At 42.7% G+C, this 22,884-nt stretch overlaps 1 pseudogene; it reads left to right on the top strand.

Moving 5' to 3' along the window:
* Positions 1–411: 411 nt before the first annotated feature.
* On the top strand, positions 412–21,640 carry LOC148542552 (uncharacterized; annotated as a pseudogene).
* The last annotated feature ends 1,244 nt before the right edge of the window (positions 21,641–22,884 follow it).

Genomic DNA, 22,884 nt, shown 5'->3' with positions numbered 1-22,884 from the left:
GTTAGGGGTTCCTTTTCTGTTGGAGGGTTTAGGGGATACCTTTGGTACTCTGGACAACCTGAATTTTGTAGAACAGGCCACCAGTACTACCATGTCAAAGATGAGTGCCCAAGCTTTGACACACACAAGAACTGTAACAAGGTTGGGCATATAACTGCTGAATGTCCCTTTCCAAAGAAATGTGACATCTGTGGAAATACTGGGCATTTTGCCTATGACTGTGAGCAAGTGAGGAAGGGAAAAAAAAAGTAAAAAACTGCAAAACAATATGCACAGAAAAATCCTGATTTCTACAGAAGACGGGAGGCTGCTGCTGAGGAGAGGAGGCAGAGGGAGGATGAAGAAAGCTGTGCTAGAGATGCCGAGGCTGAAGTGGCTCTTATGGGAGAAAGTAGTGGTATCTGAGAAGGTATGGCTGTGGAGGAGACTGAGGCACCTTGTGTTGAGAGTGTGGGAGTGCTGGTAATTACCTCATTGGAGCGGGAAGTATTATTTTTTACAGCACGGCAAGATAACCTTCCCCCTGTAACAGCTCCAGGTTTTGAAGGCAGCAGCAGCCACAAGGATATAGCGGTGTCAGAGCTGGATGAGGGCTATGACAGCAGTGCGGGGCAGACAGTCAGGTATGAGTGAGCAGTCCAGTGCACAGGGCTTGGTGAGAACGGGAAGTGATGTGGAAAGTGAAACGGACTTAGATAAAACACCGGCTCAATTATGACAGAACCTCCAATTTCACGCAGGGTGCCTCCTGTCATGTATGACAGAGGAGGGATGCTGGAGAAAAATGGCCCCTTTGACTTTGGGATATGGGATAAGCCCAGAAGTGAGGAATCCCCCTTAGAAATACACCCCAGCAGTGTCTTATCCTAATCTTTTATATGTGGGTGAGTAGGGTGTAAAAAAAAGGAGGTCTGCAAATTTTAAGATACAGGATGACCTTATATAATCTAAGGAGATAGGGTGTTTCCTTTTTATGCTTATCTCTCTAAAAAATGTAGTCCTGGTATCCCTCAATGTCTGAGGGTGCAAATCCAGGAATAGGAGGGCTGTGTTACGATCCTCTAGCAATTGCTAGGACAGAGATGGAGGTTTTGGAGATACGAGGCTCATCAAAGAACAGACAAAAGCAGTATATCAAAATCATGGCAGTTTGCTTTTTAAGTAAAATGACAGACTTGAAGGGCCAGTACAAGTAAACTGACAGACCTGAAGGGCCAGTACAAACACAACGGTGCAGTAAGGAGCTGATACAATTGAACAGTCAAATAGAATATAGATTTTCATCCCAAAGTAAAGTTGCTGGATAGCCAGGAGGGCCTAGTTGACAGTAATGCTTGAAACGTGGTGTAGAAGCAGGATTGCTGGATGGCCTGGAGGGCCAAATAGACAGCGATGCTTGCAATGTGATATAGAAGCAGGATTGCTGGATGGCCTGGAGGGCCTAGTAGATAGCGATGCTTGTAATGTAGTAGTGAAACAGGATTGTTGGATGGCCTGCAGGGTCTAGTAGACATCGATGCTTGAAACGTGGAATAGACGCAGGACTGCTGAATGACCTGGAGGGCCTAGTAGACAGCGATGCTTGAAACAGGTATTGAAACAGGATTACTGGATAGCCTGGAGGGCCTAGTAGACAGCAATGCTTTTAACGTAGTAATGAAACAGGATTGCTGGATGGCCTGCAGGGCCTAGTAGACAGCGATGCAACTGACGCCGAGGAACGTGGGTCACTTAGAAGCTGGTAATCAGAGTACACGCTGCATGTACTGATTATAACTGGAAGTCTGGATGCACAGGAAGAAAATAGCATACCCAAAAGTTCCACATGAAAACTCTATAGCCGACAGGGCGGCGACAGGCCAGAAAGTTCAAATAAGATCAGCTGCCAATCAGGCAGCACTAGGAGGAAACATGTGAAGTCCTCTGACGTCTGGATCTCCTAGCAACCGGCAACATAGAAACATGGTCAGGAGCAGGAGGAATAATGGCAGGAGACAAATCCTGGACTGGACTTCTAAAAGGCTGATATTTTAAAATATATGAGCGATTTGGGAGGGGATATAATATGCTTATAAGAATGTGGGATTGTTTTGTCACCTGGGGAGGAGGAGTGGTTACACAGAAATTCTGTTTGGAGTGGGTCTGGGGAGAACAGAAATGATGGGGTGGAGGATTTGGTGAAGGGTAGGCATATAAAGTTAAAATCATATAATATTATAGAGCCTGGGAGGTGTATTGTGGTCACAGTTAATTATGGTGGGTGGAGGTTAAGATTATTTAATATTTATGTGCATACTGAAAGAAATAAAATAAATAGTTTGAGAGTCTGGAATTTTTTTTTATTGGAAGGATACTGGTTGAGATTGTAGGTGATATGAATTGTGTGATTTATAGAGGAGTTAAGAGAGGTATAAATGAGGTTAAGATGGATGTCACAGGTAAAATGTTGAGCAGTAGGATTGCTGAATTTTCACTGAAGAATGTGGGGTAGGCGAACCATTAGCTATTAGCTACTTATAAGGCTGATAGGCTGATAGAGGTGGGATTGTGTCACGAATGGATTATATGTTGGTAGAAAAAGAGTTCACATGTGTTAGTTTTGAGTAGATGAGTGTGGGTTTTTCTGACCATGAATGTATTAAGGGTAAAGATTGAGAGCGAGACTGGAGTAAATTATGGAAAATGAATGTGAGTATGCTAGAAGATGTTGATGTTAGAGACCGCATCCTTGATGTTATATGGTATGGAAGGAGAAAATGCGTGAGTATGATTTTAAGTTAGAATGGTGGGATTGAGTGAAAAAAGATTCAAAAGGCTTTTTTAGAAAGAATGGTTATAGAATGGAAAGAATGAGGAGAGAACAGAGTATGGAGGAATACAAGATTGGAATATTTGTATAGAATGAGAGAATGTGGTCTTGATGTGGGTGATGAGATTGTGGAGGAAAAGAAAGGAATTAAGAAGAGTATGAAAGAAAGGGGCTGGCAAATTGTGTATAGTGCTAAAGTGGAATCTATGAAGAAGGATGAGAAATGTAGTAAACAAATTTTCAAGAAAGAATGTTGAGGTAACAGTGGCATCACAAGGTGGGTGCAGGCCGCACCCTGGTGTCACCCACCGAGGGGTGACACCAAGGTACAGACTCCCCTTCAGTGACAGGTGCCGGGTGATGCACTGTAGTATCAAGTGCAGCACTTGGCTCCTGACACTGTAAGGGAACGGCACCCCCCTGGCCCTCCCAGTAAAAAGCACGGAAGTCAGGACTACGGGGATCGGGCTGCGAAGCCACACCCTTCCCGTGTGGTCATGCCCCGTCAGTGAGGCCACACCCCTTTTTGGCGGTACACAGCTATGCTGTGAGCATAACATCCCTCCCCACAACAGGTGACACCATGGAGAGGGACGTCACTGGTTGGTAAGAAAGATATGGATGTGACAGTGAGAGAAAATGGTGATGAGGTGTAAATATGAGGAATGAGGTGGAGAATTATTAGTCAGTTGTATGAAAGGAGAGTATGTGACGATAGTATGTAGAGTGAAGCTTTGAGTGCAATTATTGAGATGGTGGATGAAAGTGATTGGGAGATGCTGTGTAGTGAAGTGATAGAACAGGAAGTGAAGAGTGCTGTGGATAGTATAAAAAAGAATAAGATGACAGGTAATTATAGGTTGCCTGTTGAGTTTTATAATGTGATGTGGGATGTGATGTTGTGGAAATTATGAGGTATATCTTTGATAATAAAAGGATGAGTAAGTCTATGAGGTTGTGTTGATACATAATAATGGTGAAAGGAAACTGGAGACCAATTACTTTATTTAATGTAGATTACAAGATATATGTGAAGATGACTGCGAACAGAGGGCCTGATTCAGACCCACTCGCGAGCACTCGCAAGCGGGTCGATAGTGTGCATGACGGAGGGAGCTCCGTCGTGCGCATGCGCGAGACCCGCATAGCGACGGCCAGCCGTTGCTATGGGTCTCGCACCAAAGGAGGCGTGCTGTCGATGGTGAGTGACAGCACACCCCCTTTGGTGGGCGTGCGGGCATTGCTGCCCAGACGGAGGCGTTCCCATGGGAACGCCTATCGTCTGGGTCCAGCCCCACTGACATCACTAGTGATGTCAGTGGGACTGCTTTTGACTCTGATAGAGCCAAAAGCACTCCTGGGCTTGCAGCAGTGAGACCCTACCGCAGGGTCTCGTTGCAAGCCCAATGGTCGTGATGGTCTTGACCATCGCGACCATCTTTTTGGCCACTCGCATAAGCTGTGAGTGGTCACCCACAGCTATGCGAGCGGCCAGGAGGCCGCTCCAATTTTAGGTAGGAAGGCCCTGATTCAGAGCGAGCGCTCTTGGCAGAGCGTCCGGCTCTGAATCAGGCCCAGAATGAGGAGTGTGATTGAACAAGTGATTGCTGAGGATCAAGTGTGTGCGGTGCCTGAAAGAATGATAAGTGATAATTTGATGTTGCTGAGAGATGTGATTGGAGACTGTTGGCCTAATTCAGACCTGTTCGCAAAGCTGCAAACGCACACATCCGTAATGAGCACCAATATGCAAATTGAGTGAACACTCTCAAAGTAGAACGTAAGACCAAAGAACACCCACACAAACTGAAACACACCCACCGGAACTACGCTGGACCATTACTTGTACTGATGTGCGATCACTTTACTTCTGAGATCGATCACTTGCTAGAGTTGTTTCCATCGTATCATTCAATGTGCTGTTTTCAATTGCACATTATGAGCATGCAATCATTGAATAATTGCACCTTTGATCAGTTTACTGTTTTTTTTTTTAAAGAAAAATTTTGTTTTGATCACACACACACTCACATCTATATATAGATATCTATATAGAGTCCAAAGTGTCCACACTCCAGTAACGTAATCGTATTGTCAGGGTGCTCAATTTAGGGGCAGAAACTGTCCATAGATATACAGGAAAATAATCGGCGCTCACCAAATAGTAGAAAAAGTTCTGTTAATAAGCAAAACATGGTTCAAATACCCATGACAGCAGAATACAGTGGTTCAGTTCAGTCGACGTTTCGATCCCAATCCAGGATCTTTATCAAGACACAGCAACCATGTAGCAACAGTACTCAAATGTCAGAAGACCAAGTGCAGAATATACACCATCACCATATGGCCAGACTAAATACCCTCATCAATTAACTGAAATTGCCACCCCCGGCCACATAGCCTGCTGGGTAACCAATCAAACAAATTTATGATATAGCAAATACTGTATATACATAAAGCCACAAACTCCAAAAGTAAAAGGCTCTTACCTAAATGAGAACAGCATATTGAGGTAACGCTGTCCACAGGAGAACAGAAAGCCATTAGATCGCTGTAAACGCCCGATAACCGGAAGTAACATGCGTTCCACCTCTGTGGAACGCACGCACAAAATGGAAGTCACATGTCCGGATATGCTCACAGCCAAAAGCAATAGTGTAATGTATGCCACCATATTGGGATGCATAAAGGTTCTAACAATATTAAAAACATCATACCCCTGGATATTAGGGTATATATATTTTTTTAAAGCATATATATATATATATATATTATATAGTATATTTTGTTTTTAAATGTACATATAGGATAGATAGATATAATCTATTATATTGTGTTTTTTATATTCATTTAACTAATGGAATATGTTAACATATAATAAAAACACAACACCTTTTTTTTGTTTTGTTTTTATTTATTTTTTAACAAATTTTAAACAACCCACCCCTAAAAAATTAAAGTACCCATTGAATGCGGGTGATTGCCTCAGCAATAGTTTGGACAGCTGTCCCCACCACGTTCAGCTCCCTTCGGAGCACATCCCGCCATGTCTCCTGTTGTTCCACTGAAATGTAAACAATAAATAAAAAGGATTTAATTTTAATTGTGTGTCAATCTTAACAGTTTAAAACATTACCCACCCACCATAGCCATGGATGTTTTTGGTGTATCCCTTTGCCGGCTAATAAAGCACAGTGTAGCACATAGGCTACTGTGGTTAATGCTGTGTTCAGATGGCATTAGTTGCAGGGGCCTACATTTTTAATACATTGCATTCTGGCTATTGGGGGATTTGGCATCTGTGACATTTTGCATCAACGCTAACATCATAGAAGCATATGGGTGATTCTGCTGATAGCGCAAATGGAGGGATCAGAGCAGGTATTGTAGATGAAATAGTGTATAGCATATATGTGTCAATGTGCATTCAACCACAGGTTCTTCCTCAACTGGGCCAGGTCCCTCTTGGGATGATGCGGCCCAATTAGAACTCCCAGAGGAGTGGACTGATGAGGCGGGTTCAGGGGAGTGCGGGGAGTAAAGGTTGGAGGAGGCGGGTTCAGGGGAGTGTGGGGAGGAATGGTGGGAGGAGTTTTCTAAGGAGGGTGAAGTTTGTATGCATCGTCATAATCCTATGAGATAAAAGATAACAAAACATGATATTAAAAAATTAGTAAATACAAACAATCACATTAATAACTTTGCATACATGAATGGTGTGTGAATATCTATGTCTATCAGTGGTTTTTCATTTTTCTCACTATCTACAGTATTATCCTGTGTCAGGGTGTGCAGAATTCTACATGAAGGTAAATATTAATATCCAGATCTCCCAGGTTTAGCAGAGCAAAGGCATGTGCAAAGTCCAGATCAAATTTTGAAATTTGATGGCTGTTGATTACATACAGACACCTGAAACTAAAGCCTGACATTGAATTAGTGGGACTGCTTCTAGGCACAGGGGTGACTATTGTTTGTGGTCCTGGACCCGCGAGTTGACTGACAAAGTATTCTTTTATTGTTAGACTTGATGTGTCATTTTTCTTTTGCAAATGCCATATCCTGTGCACTTTTGCCTGTGGTGAACATGCCAAACTACTGTAGTATTTGGCCCTGTCAAGGTTTTTCTTGACCAAACACATATATACACATAAATATATACATACATTTAATGCTAGTGAGAGTGTGCGGGATTTGTGCCAATTTTCTATATGTATATATATATATATATATATATATATATATATAAAAAAATTGGCACAAATCCCGCACACTCTCACTAGCATAATCCTTTACTTTAGGTGCTTGGTCATACATCAGTATTTGGCAGCAATGTCAAGTATCCCAGATGACCAGCACACTGATGCATATAATGAAGAAAGTTTTTTATCGTTTTTGTCAATACATCCAGTGCTCAATAAGCAACCTACACTTCACAATATAAAGTGCATTCAGTGCCAACAAAACATGATAGTGGTACTCATCGTGTAGACCATCATAGCGGCATCAGTGCATGTGAAGCGGACGTTGCTTATTGAGCACTGGATGTATTGACAAAATGATAAAAAACTTTTTTCATTATATGTATCAGGGTGCTGGTCGTCTGGGATACTGGACATTGCTGCTATATATATATATATATATATATATATATGTAAACAAATAAACATCTGTAAAAGTCCATGAGGTATGAAACACACACACACACACCTACTGTCTCCAACATTTAGTATTTTTTATTAGATTTTGATAATTGCTCGAAAGCAAAATGGCATCCGACCAGAATAAAAAAACAAAATGGCTGCACACCTTAAAGTGTAATTCTAAAAGCATTAGAAACAATACAGATTTTATTGTAAAAGTAATGCATACCCTCACACAGACAGGCATACACAACGCAAACTAACTTACTGAGACGGTTATAAGCACACAAATCATTTAGAAGAAATGGCGTCCGCCTCCAGAGATCCAACCACCACCTCCCCAACTGCACTATCGTGTGGCGGCAACCTATGCAGCGAAGCCTTCTCTGCACCTCCACGTATGTACGCATCTTGATGCGGTTCGGTACATGTGGGGCCACGGTCCCCAGGTGCTGGTCCATGACTTTAGTCAAGATCCACAGCTCAAGACAAAGTACTTGCGGTCCTCTGCGCTCCCTGAGGTACAGTCAAAGAAATTATTTTCCAGCAATGTCAATTCCTCTCATAAGCAGCCATCCTTTAGTTCCAAAAGGATTCTATTCAGGGATAATATTCCCTACCGGATCTATTTAAAGTCCCTCCATATGGGAAAACATGTAAAAAACAGAGAATGTGGGGTGCTGATATCACATACCCAAATAGGCATGAAAAATACAACAGAGCCACCTGGGTTAGACTTCCCAGAGTGAGGATAGACCTCTTCCACATCTATCACCTGGATATTCTTAGGTCTGCATACACCACCTGTATCCACAGCTCCCTCCTACTGAAACTGGATGATCTCATAATGGCAATGACAAATATTGCATTTTGCATACTTCATATAAACTATGTTGCAATCTGATTGACTGTCATCAATAAAATGGTGATAAAAATAGATTTTGTACCATGCGCTCACCTTGTCTATATATCATATTATAGAAAATGTAGCTAAAGTAAAAAATGTGGAGATGACAACAGATCTAATGAATGTTATAAACAATCTTTTATTTATATAGACACCATATACCAATGCGTCTAGTGATATGGATGGCTATTTTAGACTCTTATATGTCTCCTTTCTGGTAGTAGGAGTATGATGGTAAAATAATCTAATAAAAATTATATATGATGATTAAGTCCTATATGGAAGGATCAAGGTATGTCTGGGTGGCAGGTGTGCCCTTTGAGGGGGTTACCTTTCCGTAAATATATACGGTACCCTTATGTTATAATATCAGCTCAGTATTTGTCCATACCGGCTAGTAGCCAAGAAAAAGTCAGCCAATAGGACTGATCCCAAGTGGGTAAATAATGTCCGGGTGGTAGGTGTGCCCTTTGAGGGGGTTACCTTCCCGTAAATATATACGGTACCCTATGTCTAAAAAGACAAATATGTGTATGTCCCTTTGGCTACTTGCAATGTGCTAGGGAAGTGAGGGTAACCTTATGTAGAAAGGTAGCTCTCCGTATGTGGATATCCACGTACGTGTCCCTGCACTGTCTGAAGCAATGTCCCGGTGATAGAGTGAGCCGTGCAAAGTGTGACTGCAGCGTCCCACTAGCGGGGCTTACCGGTCGGCGTCTTCACTGAATGTCACGTGTTGCACTGTCCATGTGGTGTGTGGAGGAGGGGAGCAGTGCGGTATGATTTCAATTGCCGCAGTCAGTCCAGCCGGACCACTCGCTCAACCCTCTGCTTCTAATGCACGCTGCTCTGTAGTATGGCAGAGGAGGGTGCTGTTTCCTGTTAGGAGGATAAGGAGTAGCAGCGTGAGGCTGTGCACAAGGCTCTCTGCTTCCTTAGTCACATGTGTGGAAAACTGGGCGTCGACGCGTTTCGGCCAATCAGGCCATTAAGTCTTGATATAGATACAAAGACAAAAGAAGTCACAATACTAAACATAGAATCAACTACTAATAAACCATGGGGGGACAGTTTTTTAGACTTGGAGGCAGGCGCTCATGCCTGCAACCCACTAACCATAAATGCACCAAAAATCAAGAGGAAAAATATAGAGTCAGACGAGGATGTAGGGGGGGAAAACACTCCAAAAAAGCTAAAAACAAAGACATAATACCAAAGATTATGAATGACTACGATCAAAAAGAGTCCTTGTGTATTTTTAATTTGAGTAACACCAAACTGACAACACAACATGAACAAGTCCTATCAAAAGGATTAAAATTTGCACCGACACGTGCACCTAATAAATTTGACATATATTGTGATCTACAGGCATTTTTGAGGAAATTAACACTCAAAAAATATTTTATGAATAACCCAATAATAAAAAATCATTCAGAAACAGGAAAATTTAAACACACCAATCTCAAACCTAAATCAGATTTTTTCCCGAGCCATTTGAAAAATCATTACATCAAAACTTTTGAGGCTTTGGTTATCAAAGACCTCAAACAAATACAACCTGAAATTACTAAGTATAGGAGGACACAACAGCAGGGGCAATCACAAAATATTACTAAAAAAGAGAGACTAGCGTTAACAGAACTAGAAAGGGATAAAAATATTGTAATTAAACCAGCGGACAAGGGGGGGGGGGATTGTGATCCTTGATAAAAAGAAGTATATTATAGAAGCCCACAATATTCTGAGGGATAATGATACATATCAGATACTCAAGGGAGATCCCATACATAAATACAAACAAGAACTAGACACCATACTCAAGCAGGGACTCCAGGACGGTATTCTCTCGAAACAAGAATTTCACTTTCTAAATAACCCACATCCGGTCACGCCTGTTTTTTACTTTCTCCCCAAGGTCCATAAAGATCCACTGAACCCACCCGGGCGTCCAATAGTTTCTGGCATTAAATCACTTACAGCGAATTTGGCACAGTATGCAGACACTTTTTTACAAAATATAGTCAAAGGATTACCTTCCTATATTAGGGATACCACAGATATAATCAATACTTTAGAGACAGTGGAGTGGCATTCAGATTACTGGTTAGTCACCAGTGACGTGTGCTCACTCTATTCGGTTATTAAACATACACAGGGCTTGGAAAGCACCAAATACTTTCTTGAAAAAGACCAACAATTAGAACAAGCACAGATAGAATTCATCATCAAGGCCATTGATTTCATATTGCATCACAATTACCTGTGGTTTGAGGATACATTCTATCTTCAGACCACGGGTACCGCCATGGGATCAAAGGTTGCCCCGAGCTATGCCAACCTGTTCATGGGCAAGTGGGAGGAGGAGCGCATATGGGGGGGGCATGGCTTTGGGGCAAATTTGATCCTATGGCGGAGATATATAGACGACATCATTTTTATATGGAACGGCACCAAGGCAACTCTTGATGCCTTTTTAGAACATGTTAATGATAATGACCGTAATCTCAGTTTTACCACACAGATGAGCAGAGATAGAGTTGTCTTCCTGGACCTAGAGATTTATATTGATAACAATAGACTACATACTCGGACGTATAAAAAGAACGTGGACGTGAATAGTTATATTCTATCCACTAGTGGCCACTATAAGAGCTGGCTAGATAACATACCTAGGGGACAATTTAGGAGAATACGGAGAAACTGCTCCAAGATTGAGGATTATCAGGAACAAGGACGTGAATTAAGTACACAATTCACTAATAAACTTTATGACCCTAAATTAATACAACAGGCATTTTTAGAGGCTGGACAATTGGATAGGAGAACAATTTTGAACACAAAAAATAATGATGAAACAATATCAGCATCCCAACAACAAGATGTCCAATTCATCACTCAATATAACAAATCGGGATATCACATTAAACAGATTCTAAAGAGACACTGGGACATCTTATTACAAGATGATGATCTGGATAAAGTCCTCAGCAGAGTACCTAAAGTTATCTACAGGAAAGCCCCAGATATCAAACAGAAATTGGTCAAAAATCATATTCCTCCAAACACATTTGTACAAAAACAACTACCCTATATGTCACAAACAGGAGGTTTCTACTACTGTGGAAAATGTACAGGGTGTAAAGTTACACACACCCGTATCAGTAAAAAATTGACACATTTCCACTCATCAACAATTGACAAGAACTTTAAAATTAGACAGAATATGTCATGTGAATCCCGGGGGGTGATTTACCTTTTAAGATGCGAATGCGGCCTCGAATATGTGGGTCGGACGATTAGACCTCTTAAAAATCGTATCTACGAGCATATCAGGAACATCAAAATTGGCTATGAGAATCATAGCGTGTCCAAACATTTCAAAGAAGCACATAATTCGGATCCTACCAATTTATTCTTCATGGCCATAGAACAACCGCAGGTCAATTGGAGGGGGGGAGATCATCTTAGAATTATAGATAAAAATGAAATGAAATGGGTTTTCATTTTACACACCATGACCCCCAAAGGTTTGAATATTGAATTCAATAACAGAATATTAATTAATTAATTAACACCAACATATAAGGATTTTCTTCCTTTTAAATTAATCATTCAATTTACCTAACTTTGAGTGCTCATGTGCATCAGAAATGGATTAAAGATAGGAATTTAGATTTATGGATTAGTGATTCATAGATAATGTGTAGGATATATATGTTGAAGATTAATATATCTGAATTCATAGAGAGAGTAGTTCCTTTTCCCCTTCCCCACCCCTTTTTTATCCTTGCATAGCACAATCTGACAAATTCAGAGACTGGACACAGTACCATAAAAAAGAAAAAGTCTGACACACCACAACTTTAAAATAGTATGTTGTGGACTCCTCAATCTTCACACTTGCATGTCTATATATTCAATTTTTTTTTTTTTTTTTTTCTTTATGTGATCTATATTGAGCGACTGCTTAACCATTTATATCAGATTTCTACTATATATTTTTATAAAGTTAGAACAACAGCCCAAAGATGCTTTTACACAGACGATTGAGTCATCAGACCTATTATTAAGGGAGACTCCCACCTCATAGATGATTGGCTGCCTGATAACATATTAACCAGCCAGCATCAGAACACACCCATCCTTGAAGAAGGCCTGATTGGCCGAAACGCGTCGACGCCCAGTTTTCCACACACGTGACTAAGGAAGCAGAGAGCCTTGTGCACAGCCTCACGCTGCTACTCCTTATCCTCCTAACAGGAAACAGCAGGAAACAGCACCCTCCTCTGCCATACTACAGAGCAGCGTGCATTAGAAGCAGAGGGTTGAGCGAGTGGTCCGGCTGGACTGACTGCGGCAATTGAAATCATACCGCACTGCTCCCCTCCTCCACACACCACATGGACAGTGCAACACGTGACATTCAGTGAAGACGCCGACCGGTAAGCCCCGCTAGCGGGACGCTGCAGTCACACTTTGCACGGCTCACTCTATCACCGGGACATTGCTTCAGACAGTGCAGGGACACGTACGTGGATATCCACATATGGAGAGCTACCTTTCTACATAAGGTTACCCTCACTTCCCTAGCACATTGCAAGTAGCCAAAGGGACATACACATACTTGTCTTTTTAGACATAGGGTACCGTATATATTTACGGGAAGGTAACCCCCTCAAAGGGCACACCTACCACCCGGACATTATTTACCCACTTGGGATCAGTCCTATTGGCTGACTTTTTCTTGGCTACTAGTCGGTATGGACAAATACTGAGCTGATATTATAACATAAGGGTACCGTATATATTTACGGAAAGGTAACCCCCTCAAAGGGCACACCTGCCACCCAGACATACCTTGATCCTTCCATATAGGACTTAATCATCATATATAATTTTTATTAGATTATTTTACCATCATACTCCTACTACCAGAAAGGAGACATATAAGAGTCTAAAATAGCCATCCATATCACTAGACGCATTGGTATATGGTGTCTATATAAATAAAAGATTGTTTATAACATTCATTAGATCTGTTGTCATCTCCACATTTTTTACTTTAGCTACATTTTCTATAATATGATATATAGACAAGGTGAGCGCATGGTACAAAATCTATTTTTATCAGTATAATTTTGTTGGAGACAGGACATCTCCAGTACCAAGCAGCCCCCTAAAACAATAAACATCTTGTTGAGCGCTGTTCACATTTTCCATTTCTAATCAATAAAATGGTGCCTGAATACAGGACAGTGGTTATTGTTATATTCTATCTCTACTATAAAATACATATTACAACAGGTGCCTTACCTAGTGGCCCAGCTGGTGTTTGCTTGTGAGGCACAGCGTACACTCCCACCACCTGGCAGTTCCTAATTAAAGTGGCTATGACCTGGAAGGGTGGTTTTATAGGCATGTAGTATGTGGATTGCATGTAGTAGTCGCACCTGCCTACGTACAGTCAGGTCCATAAATATTGGGACATTGACAGAATTTTCAGATTTTGGCCTCTATTCACCACCACAATGGTTTTGAATTGAAACAAACAAGATGTGCTTTAACTGCAGACTTTCAGATTTAAATTGAGGGTAATTACATCCAAATCGGGTGAACGGTGTAGGAATTACAACAGTTTCAATATGTGCCTCCCACTTTTTAAGGGGCCAAAAGTAATGGGACTAGCAACTCAAATGCTATTTCATGGACAGGTGTGGGCTATTCCCTCGTTATTTCATTATCAATTAAGCAGGTAAAAGGTCTGGAGATGATTCTAGGTGTGACATTTGCATTTGGAATCAGTTGCTGTCAACTCTCAATATGAGATCCAAAGAGCTGTCACTATCAGTGAAGCAAGCCATCATTAGGTTGAAAAATCAAAACAAACCCATCAGAGAGATAGCAAAAACATTAGGTGTGGCCAAATCAACTGTTTGGAACATTCTTATAAAGAAAGAACGCACCGGAGAGCTCAGCAACACCAAAAGACCCGGAAGACCACGGAAAACAACTGTGGTGGATGACAGAAGAATTATTTCCCTGGTGAAGAAAAACCCCTTCACAACAGTTGGCCAAATCAAGAACACTCTCCAGGAGGTAGATGTATATGTGTCAAAGTCAACAATCAAGAGAAGACTTCACAAGAGTGAATATAGAGGGTTCACGACAAGATGTAAACCATTGGTGAGCCACAAAAACAGGAAGACCAGATTAGAGTTTGCCAAACAACATCTAAAAAAGCCATTACAGTTCTAGAACAACATCCTATTGACAGATGAGACAAATATCAACTTGTACCAGAGTGATGGGAAGAGAAAAGAAGGAAAGGAACTGCTCATGATCCAAAACATACCACCTCATCAGTGAAGCATGGTGGTGGTAGTGTCATGGCGTGTGCATGTATGGCTGCCAATGGAACTGGTTCCTTTGTATTTATTGATGATGTGACTGCTGACAAAAGCAGCAGAATGAATTCTGAAGTGTTTCGGGCAATATTATATGCTCATATTCAGTCAAATGCTTCAGAACTCATTGGACAGCACTTCACAGTGCAGATGGACAATGACCCGAAGCATACTGCAAAAGCAACCAAACAGTTCTTTAAGGCTAAAAGTGGTATGTTATGCAATGGCCAAGTCAATCCCCTGACCTGAATCCAATTGAGCATGCATTTCACTTGATGAAAACAAAACTGAAGGGAAAATGGCCCAAGAACAAGCAGGAACTGAAGACATTTGCAGTAGAGGCCAGGCAGAGCATCACCAGGGATGAAACCCAGCGTCTGGTGTTGTCTATGCGTTCCAGACTTCAGGCTGTAATTGCCTGCAAAGGATTTGCAACAAAGTATTAAAAAGTAAAAGTTAGATTTAGGATTGTTTAGTTTGTCCCATTACTTTTGGCCCCTTAAAAAGCGGGAGGCACATATAGAAACAGTTGTAATTCCTACACCATTCACCTGATTTGGATGTAATTACCCTCAAATTAAATCTGAAAGTCTGCAGTTAAAGCACATCTTGTTTGTTTCATTTCAAAGCCATTGTGGTGGTGAATAGAGGACAAAATATGAAATTTCTGCCAATGTCCCAATATTTATGGACCTGACTGTATATGCCTATAAATAGCACCACCTTCATTTTTAAAAATGGCAGTCATGGAGGAGAATATGACTTTTGATTTAGTAGGCTGCTTCAGTGATATACATGATTTTCTGGAGGAATTTGGAATAGGTTTAGGACATGAAGATGAACTTGATGACACATTTGCAGATATGGATGGTGAGAGTGGTCCTGTGCCAATACCAGATGTTCCTACTCCACCTCCTTCAAACACATCACCTCCAGATGTGTCTGCCCCTGATACTGGGTTACATTATTCCTTGTACGGCAATGGATACTGTCTACTATGAGGCACTAACCAGATTTTACAATGCCAAAGAAGTGACATATGAAGACCGTAGAAAGATCTGGGCGGACATTACCAAGAAGATCAATCAGATGCACTCCACTCGTTATGTGGTTGCTACTGTACATTGCGAAAAAGATAATATTTACTTAAAAGTTTTTTTTTTGGCAACTAGAATCTGAAAATATATAATTGTTCAAATTTAAAATAAAATACAAATTTGACACCCAAATGTTCTATATATATTTTAACACATAAGATGATGATTTAAATATTTTGTATTTCAAATGTAAAATATTAGATGGAGTGACGTTTGCAGCCGACTCTGGAGAAAAGTCAATTACCGGATCCGACACCTAAATGGCCCAGGGGGTACCCTCCCTGACATCTTGGCTTTAAGCCAAAGAGAAATACAGCTCTTGGGGACCTTAGAATGGGGGTTATTGGCCAATGCAAATTTAACACATCTGGTGGCTGGCCAAGCTACCCCACATGCTATGTCTGGTAAATATTTGCATACACCTGTCTCTGTATCTGTCACTTTATGTGTAAATTCCAAAAAATTATTTGTTATTTCCTTTTTTATAGGATATGTCGAGGATCCAATGCTGCAATTGGATGCGGGGAGGGCACAACCTCCATCAACTGTGCATTCTCCATCCACCACCCTTGCCGAAGTCATCAATGGACTTAGGGTGGCAGTGGATCGCCAAGCTGCAGCAATTGAGATAGTCCAGGCCAGCATGGTGGAGGTAACCTCCATTCTAAGGTCAATTGGCCAAGATGTTAGGGAGATAAAAGATGGACTTCCTGGGCCAAGAGAAAGCGAGAGTGAGGTGGACCAGTGCTCTGCATTGGCTGGAATGAGTTCCGAGCAGGGTACGCAACGGCCCACTCGGATCTGGAAATTGACATCTCAGGAGTCGGCTGCAAAGCATCCAAAAAAGGATTGATCGTCTTGGTAAATTTCCAACCCAGATCTTTCCATGAACTTTATGTTACTTTTTCACCAAGCTGAGATTTGGTTAGTGGCTCTTGCAAGCCTACAAGGAATAATTTGACCTTGTATCTTGCCATCATATGTGGCAGACATATTTGGAGGTGAATTCTGCTTTGTAGGAGGGACATTTGGTGATGTCACAAATCACATTCCACATCTGCAAGTGTGTACCCATTACAAATTCCTCAGAAAATCATGTATATTCTATTTTTTTGTGTATTTTTAATTAAAATAAAAAATTGATGTGTAAACACAGTATTGAACCTATAAATGATTTATAATAAAACAATTAAAAAAAATTACAGTTGAAAAAATTGTGTGAGTTATATTTATAATATGCATTTTACATTTTGGTATAACAAAAATACAAAATAATATGTTCTCTGTTGGCTGCTGTAGAACTACACATCCAAGCATTGGCTGACATAGTTTTGCTTTTAAGGCATGTAATTACTCAGAAATGGCATTTATTATTGTTATGATTTATTTATATAGTGCCACAAGTGTTCAGAAGCAACTTACAACGTAGATAAACAAATAGGTTGACCAGTGACTTACAGTACTATACAATACAGGACAAGGAACATGAATAATATACATTGCTACATTAGTGACCATAACACCCAGATAAGCTGCTGCTCAGCAGCCACGAGCAGTCTCCCACTGCAGCTTAGCACGCGCTGTGTGCTGGTCTGCTGTGAGGAAGGGAGCGTGGCATCAGACCAGGGCCCCGGCAGGCCTCTCAGGAAGCCCAGGTAATTTGTAACCACTTCCCCGCTCTCGGTGCCCCCTGGATGTGCAGTTCTACAGTAGCATGAAGGGAGCACCATTTATAAAACACAAAAAAAAATGTGACATATGAATTACACAATTAGGAATGTCTTTAAATGTAAATAAACATGAAACAAATTGTTAGTACACAAAGTTATTTGGAACCAGTAAACACACACATTAATAAAGTGTAAAAGTAGAGTACTTGCATGTAAACTAAATTGGCTTGTGCGAAAAACCACATTTAAACAGCAATCTGACTGCAATGAGCAGCACCTGCCACTCTCTTCTGTGTTTGCAATCATCAGTAACTGGGAATCATCGACTGCAATCACAGTGCTTGAGGTAGACCCTGGGCTGCTCCAACCCTGGTGCCAGCCTCAGCCTGCACTCCAGGCCCCCTGGCCGGGAAGAAGGGGAAGAAACCGGCCAAAGCTCTGCCTGAGTCCGCCCCCTCCACCTCCACTGCCCCCCCACCAGCAGGTGCGGAGGAGCCCAGCCAGGCCCGTCCCAAGGATGCCCGAACCCTGGAACCTTTGATGAGGCAGACTGTCATCATGAAATTGTAGGAGGCGGACGGAAAGAAACCGGACAAGCATACAGAACTACATAATGGGGATCTTCTACGTTACCTTTGCCTCTATAGCCATTTTCAAGAGGTACTGGGAGGCAGTGAAAGCGGCGAGGGCCAAATCCCCTTTCTATCAGTTTGTGAGCAACTGCTCTATTCAAAGGGAAGAGAGGTGGGTGACTGTTTCAATGCGGAACCCACACACACCTGGCAAGGACATCACTACTTTCCTGGGTCACTTCTGCATGGTGATCAAGGACCCCTCCAAGATCCTGGATGGGAATGGCTTTTTTACAGGCAAGTGGGCCATCATGTTCAGGCTGGATAAGGACAGAACAAACCCGGATGGCGTCAGGCACCTGCCACAATGCTTCTCCTTGGGTGGATCTACAGGACTCCTCCACTACCCCAACCAGCCGCAGGACTGCAGTGGGAAGGATCATATCGGAAGAGAATGCAAGCTCACAGCCTGTAATAAGTGTCAATTGGAAGGTCACAAAACCAAGGACTGTCCCATGCAGATGACATGCAACCTCTGTGGAGAGGTCAACCATGTCTACAGGAACTGCCCTGAGAGGGCCAGAACTTATGCAGCAGCAGCATCAGGATAAGTACCATCTCCAACTTACTGCCTCTGCCAGCACAAAGAAGCCAGCAGAGGCATCAGGAGGGTAAGAAACTCCCAAACCCTCCCCCCCTCCTCCTCCCACTGTGACAGCATTGCTGTGGGATGCGGTGGGCTCCATGGGGACTGGCTCCGTGAACTGCACATGGAGCCGCCACGATGGCATTCCCGCAATGACTTTATGTTCACCTCTAGAGCAGAATGGTCATGCCATGGTTTCCTGCTTCTTCTCTGACCACAGGGCCATTATCTTCTAAGGAACCCTGGGCAATGGATTCCCTACCAGCCTAGGCTCTTGAAAGTTGAATTGTGCACTACTGGAAAGGGAGGATGTGCTGGTGGAACTGAAGGATGCCTACATCACATGGAAAAATTACAAATGTTATTTTGAATGTATGAGTGACTGGTGGGAATATGCTAAGGCTAACATCCGCAGCTTCTTCCAGGTCAAAGGTAGACTACAGGCTTGCGACTGAAAGAGGAACTTCAGGAGATTGCAAAAACTGCTGCAAACCTTGCAGGACCTCCAACAGTGCAGCTGGGACATGAGGGGCGACCTGGAGAAGATCAAAAAGGGCCTAAAAAGACACTTTGAGGAGGAATCAGATGCATCGTCTTCTGCTCCATGGTGGAGAACCTGGAGAAGGGTGAGAAATGTAACTCTTTCTTTTTCAGGAAACTCCACTCTGGCCACATGCCCCTGACTAAACTGCGAGATGAGACTGGTAACCCTAGGCAAGGGAAAGAGGGGATCATGAGAGTTGTCACAGACTACTACAGAAACCTCTACTCTCCGAAGACAACAGTCAGCGATGTGGCTGCTAAGTTCCAGTCAGGTATCACTAACACTATTGACCATGCAGGTAAAGCAGCCCTGGATGCTACCCTGGCATTGGGAGAGTTGCACTCTGATGCTAAATCCTTTAGGCAACGCAGTACCGCGGGCAGTGATGGCCTTCCAGTGGAGCTCTATGTAGTGCTGTGGGATCTCATCGGTCCGGACCTGCTTTAGGTATATAAGGAGATAGTGAAGGAGGGCAAAATGCCCCCTTCACTAAGGGAGGGACTGATCACGATACTGTATAATCACAAGGGGGAGAGATGCAAGCTAAAAAATTAGAGGCTCATCTCTCTCCTGAATGTGGACTACAAAATCCTTGCCAAGGTACTAGCCAACCGGCTACAGGTGGTCATCAGACAGGTCATCCACCCAGAGCAGACCTGTGGCATTCCAGGCTGCAGGATTGCAGACAGCCTTGCCCTTCTTAGAGACACGGTCCACTACATCAAGGACCAGAACGTTCATGCGGCCCTGGTCAGCCTTGACCAGGAAAAGACATTTCACCGTGTCTCGCATGAACTGATGGGTAGGGTCCTGCAGAGGTTTGGGCTTGGCAAAATGTTTTGTATGTACAGTATGTTAACCTGATGTACCTTCATATCCACAGCTCAGTGCTGGTGAACGGCTGGAAGACTGACCCCTTTCCGGGGTCAGACAGGGCTGCCCTCTTTTATCTCTCTTTTTTGTGTTATAGAGCTCCTGGCCATAAGCATCAGACAAAATGCAGAGATAAGAGGGATCGCCGCACCGGGTCCTGATCGACAAGAGGCCAAGTGTTCCCTGTACATAGACGACATCATTCTTTTATGTGCGGACCAGCGCTCGGTGGCAGCACTCGTCCAGGCCTGTGAGAACTTTGGCAAAGCTTCGGGGGCTAAAGTCAACTGCAGGAAGTCAGAAGCTATGCTCTTCGGGCAGTCGCACCTGCCATCCTCGGCGCCATTCCGCTTTGCTGTCAAGTCGGACTTCACAAAAATCCAGGGAGTTTGGTTTGGTGGTGAAGGAGTGGCCCTGAAGTTCTGGGATAAGAGTCTGGCAACTGTGCGACAAAAGCTTGAACTGTGGAGCCTCCGAGACCTTACCATCAAAGGGAAAACACTTGTGCTGTGTAACAAGATCCTCCCCGTCCTGCCATACACAGCGAAGGCCTGGCCACCTCTGGTCACGGTCTGCAGGGCCATCACAAGGCAGTGTTTCACTTCATCTGGGGCTCCAAGATGGACAGAATTAAGAGGATAGTTATGTACAAGGACCCCTCAAAGGAGGGAAGGGTATTCCAGATATCCCCACCATGCTGTGAGCCTTCTTTTTGTGTAACTGCATCCACAGGACTTTGTGTGAGACTGTTAATGACTCAGCAGGGAATTCCATGTCTCACTTCTTCCTCCTACCCCTTTGGAGAGTCCTAGGCTGGGACAAGTGGGGCAGCTCCATCCCTTACAATTGGAACCCCTTCCTGGTTTTACCTGGATGTGTCCAAGTTTGTGAGGGAGCATCAACTGGAAGGAGTTAAACCGGACTTATGGAAACCAAAGACTATTTACAAGCTTATCAGAGCAAAGCACACGATGGAGCCGATTCCAGGGCTCCCTTCAACAACCGCCAAGCAGGTTTGGGAAAATGTGGCCTCTGAAAGGCTCACAAACAGACACAAAGACATGTCATGGAGGGCTGCCCCTCAGGCCATTCATGCACTCCCATAACCTGTGCAGGTGCAGACATTGCAAATTGGTGCATCACACATGAGGAAACATCTATGCACTTGTTTTGAGACTGTACTTATGCACAGCTGTTGTTAGGTGCCCTGGAACTGGAACTTAAAGACTGCATGCCAAGGAACAACTTTGCATACCACTTGGTACTTTATGGGCTATTTCCTGGCACCCACACTTATGGGACAATCTAGGAGGCCTGGCGCCTCATGAACTGTGTTAAGGATGCTTTGTGGCTTGCCAGGAACTGCCGCATTCTGAGGTGGGAGAGGATGTCTATCCAGGACTGTCGCAGGCTGATTCATAGCCTGCTAAGATTATTCCATCATGGACAGTCTGGAGGTAGGAGAGGATTAAACCCCCCCTTCTCCTGCCCCTTTCCCTATGCATGACTGTTCAACAAAGGACTTGGACTGCCCTCCCCCCACTTCTTCCTCCTCTTCACATTGCCAGAAGTTTTGTTGATGTACTCCTCTACCTATTTTATCTAGTGTATTTATTGTATATTATTTAATGCATTTATTGTATTTATTCACCCAACCCCTATTTGTCTGTCTAATAAAGCTTCGGGCCTGTGATTCCCACAACCATCCTCTCACCCCCCCACCCCATAGACCTTGCTGATTACTGTTTTGCATAGGTAACAAATGAGTGGTGCAGTGTGGGATGCCCTATGCCATATAGGGAATGTGGCATGAGACACCCCGCGCCATCCATCGAGCAATGTACTATATTGCATGCTTGACTGTGTTTAATAATGTAGTGTGCATAGGCTGTGCTGCAACATAGTACACTTGTATGTAATGTTTATGTATGTTTTTTGCTATCTTTATGTCAATAAAGACTATTTTTCAATACAAAAATCTGTTCTGCAGTTGCTACATTTGGGGTACTTGGGGGTCTTCCTTGTAGGGTAAAGGGAAGGCGATTGTGTGCTATTCTGGACGGCATTATGATTTGAGTTAAAAATACTTTTCGACTGGAGGTCAACCTGCAAGCCAGGAAGGATGTGGATCTCAAGTTTGTGGTAGAGAAAATCCTTTTTGGACTTGTGGCTGTAAAAAAAAGATGAAGTTTTGTGTCTGCAAGATTTCCCTAAGGCTGGTATGTATGACATTACCTTTATTGAAGAAAAGTGCTGTTTTGATGTGTATTTGTGTGTATGTATGTATGTGTATAATGTGTAATTGACTGAATGCATCAGAGTAAAAACTGAGGTGATTAAAAACTTTAAAATCACTGCACTGTTTTTTGCATCAGAAATACCTCTCTCTGTGCACCTGTATGACCCTTATACAGACCCTAACATGATGATTGCATGTTTAGCAAGTATTGCTCAAGTATAGAGGATGGAGTGAGGCTGAAAAATGTTTATGGTATGAATAATGGAAAGATAAAGTTTATGGTAAGGTTTAAGGAAGAGAAGTCTGGTTTGGAGGGGTTAAATACCCCCCTGCAAGATGCAATATTGCAGGGAAACATGACTTTTTGTACTATACTGGGCAGCCTGATTATTGTAGGAAATGGTGGTGTTATGGACATGTTCAGAAAGACTGTTCAGAGGAAAAAAAGTGAAAGAATTGCATGAAGACCTCTGGGAT

The sequence above is a fragment of the Taudactylus pleione genome, unplaced genomic scaffold (assembly GCF_031769625.1).
Source record: "Taudactylus pleione unplaced genomic scaffold, aTauple2 ptg000012l, whole genome shotgun sequence".
Lineage (NCBI taxonomy): Eukaryota > Metazoa > Chordata > Amphibia > Anura > Myobatrachidae > Taudactylus > Taudactylus pleione.
The sequence above is the reverse complement of the archived record's forward strand: the minus strand, read 5'-3'. Positions and strand labels throughout refer to the sequence as shown.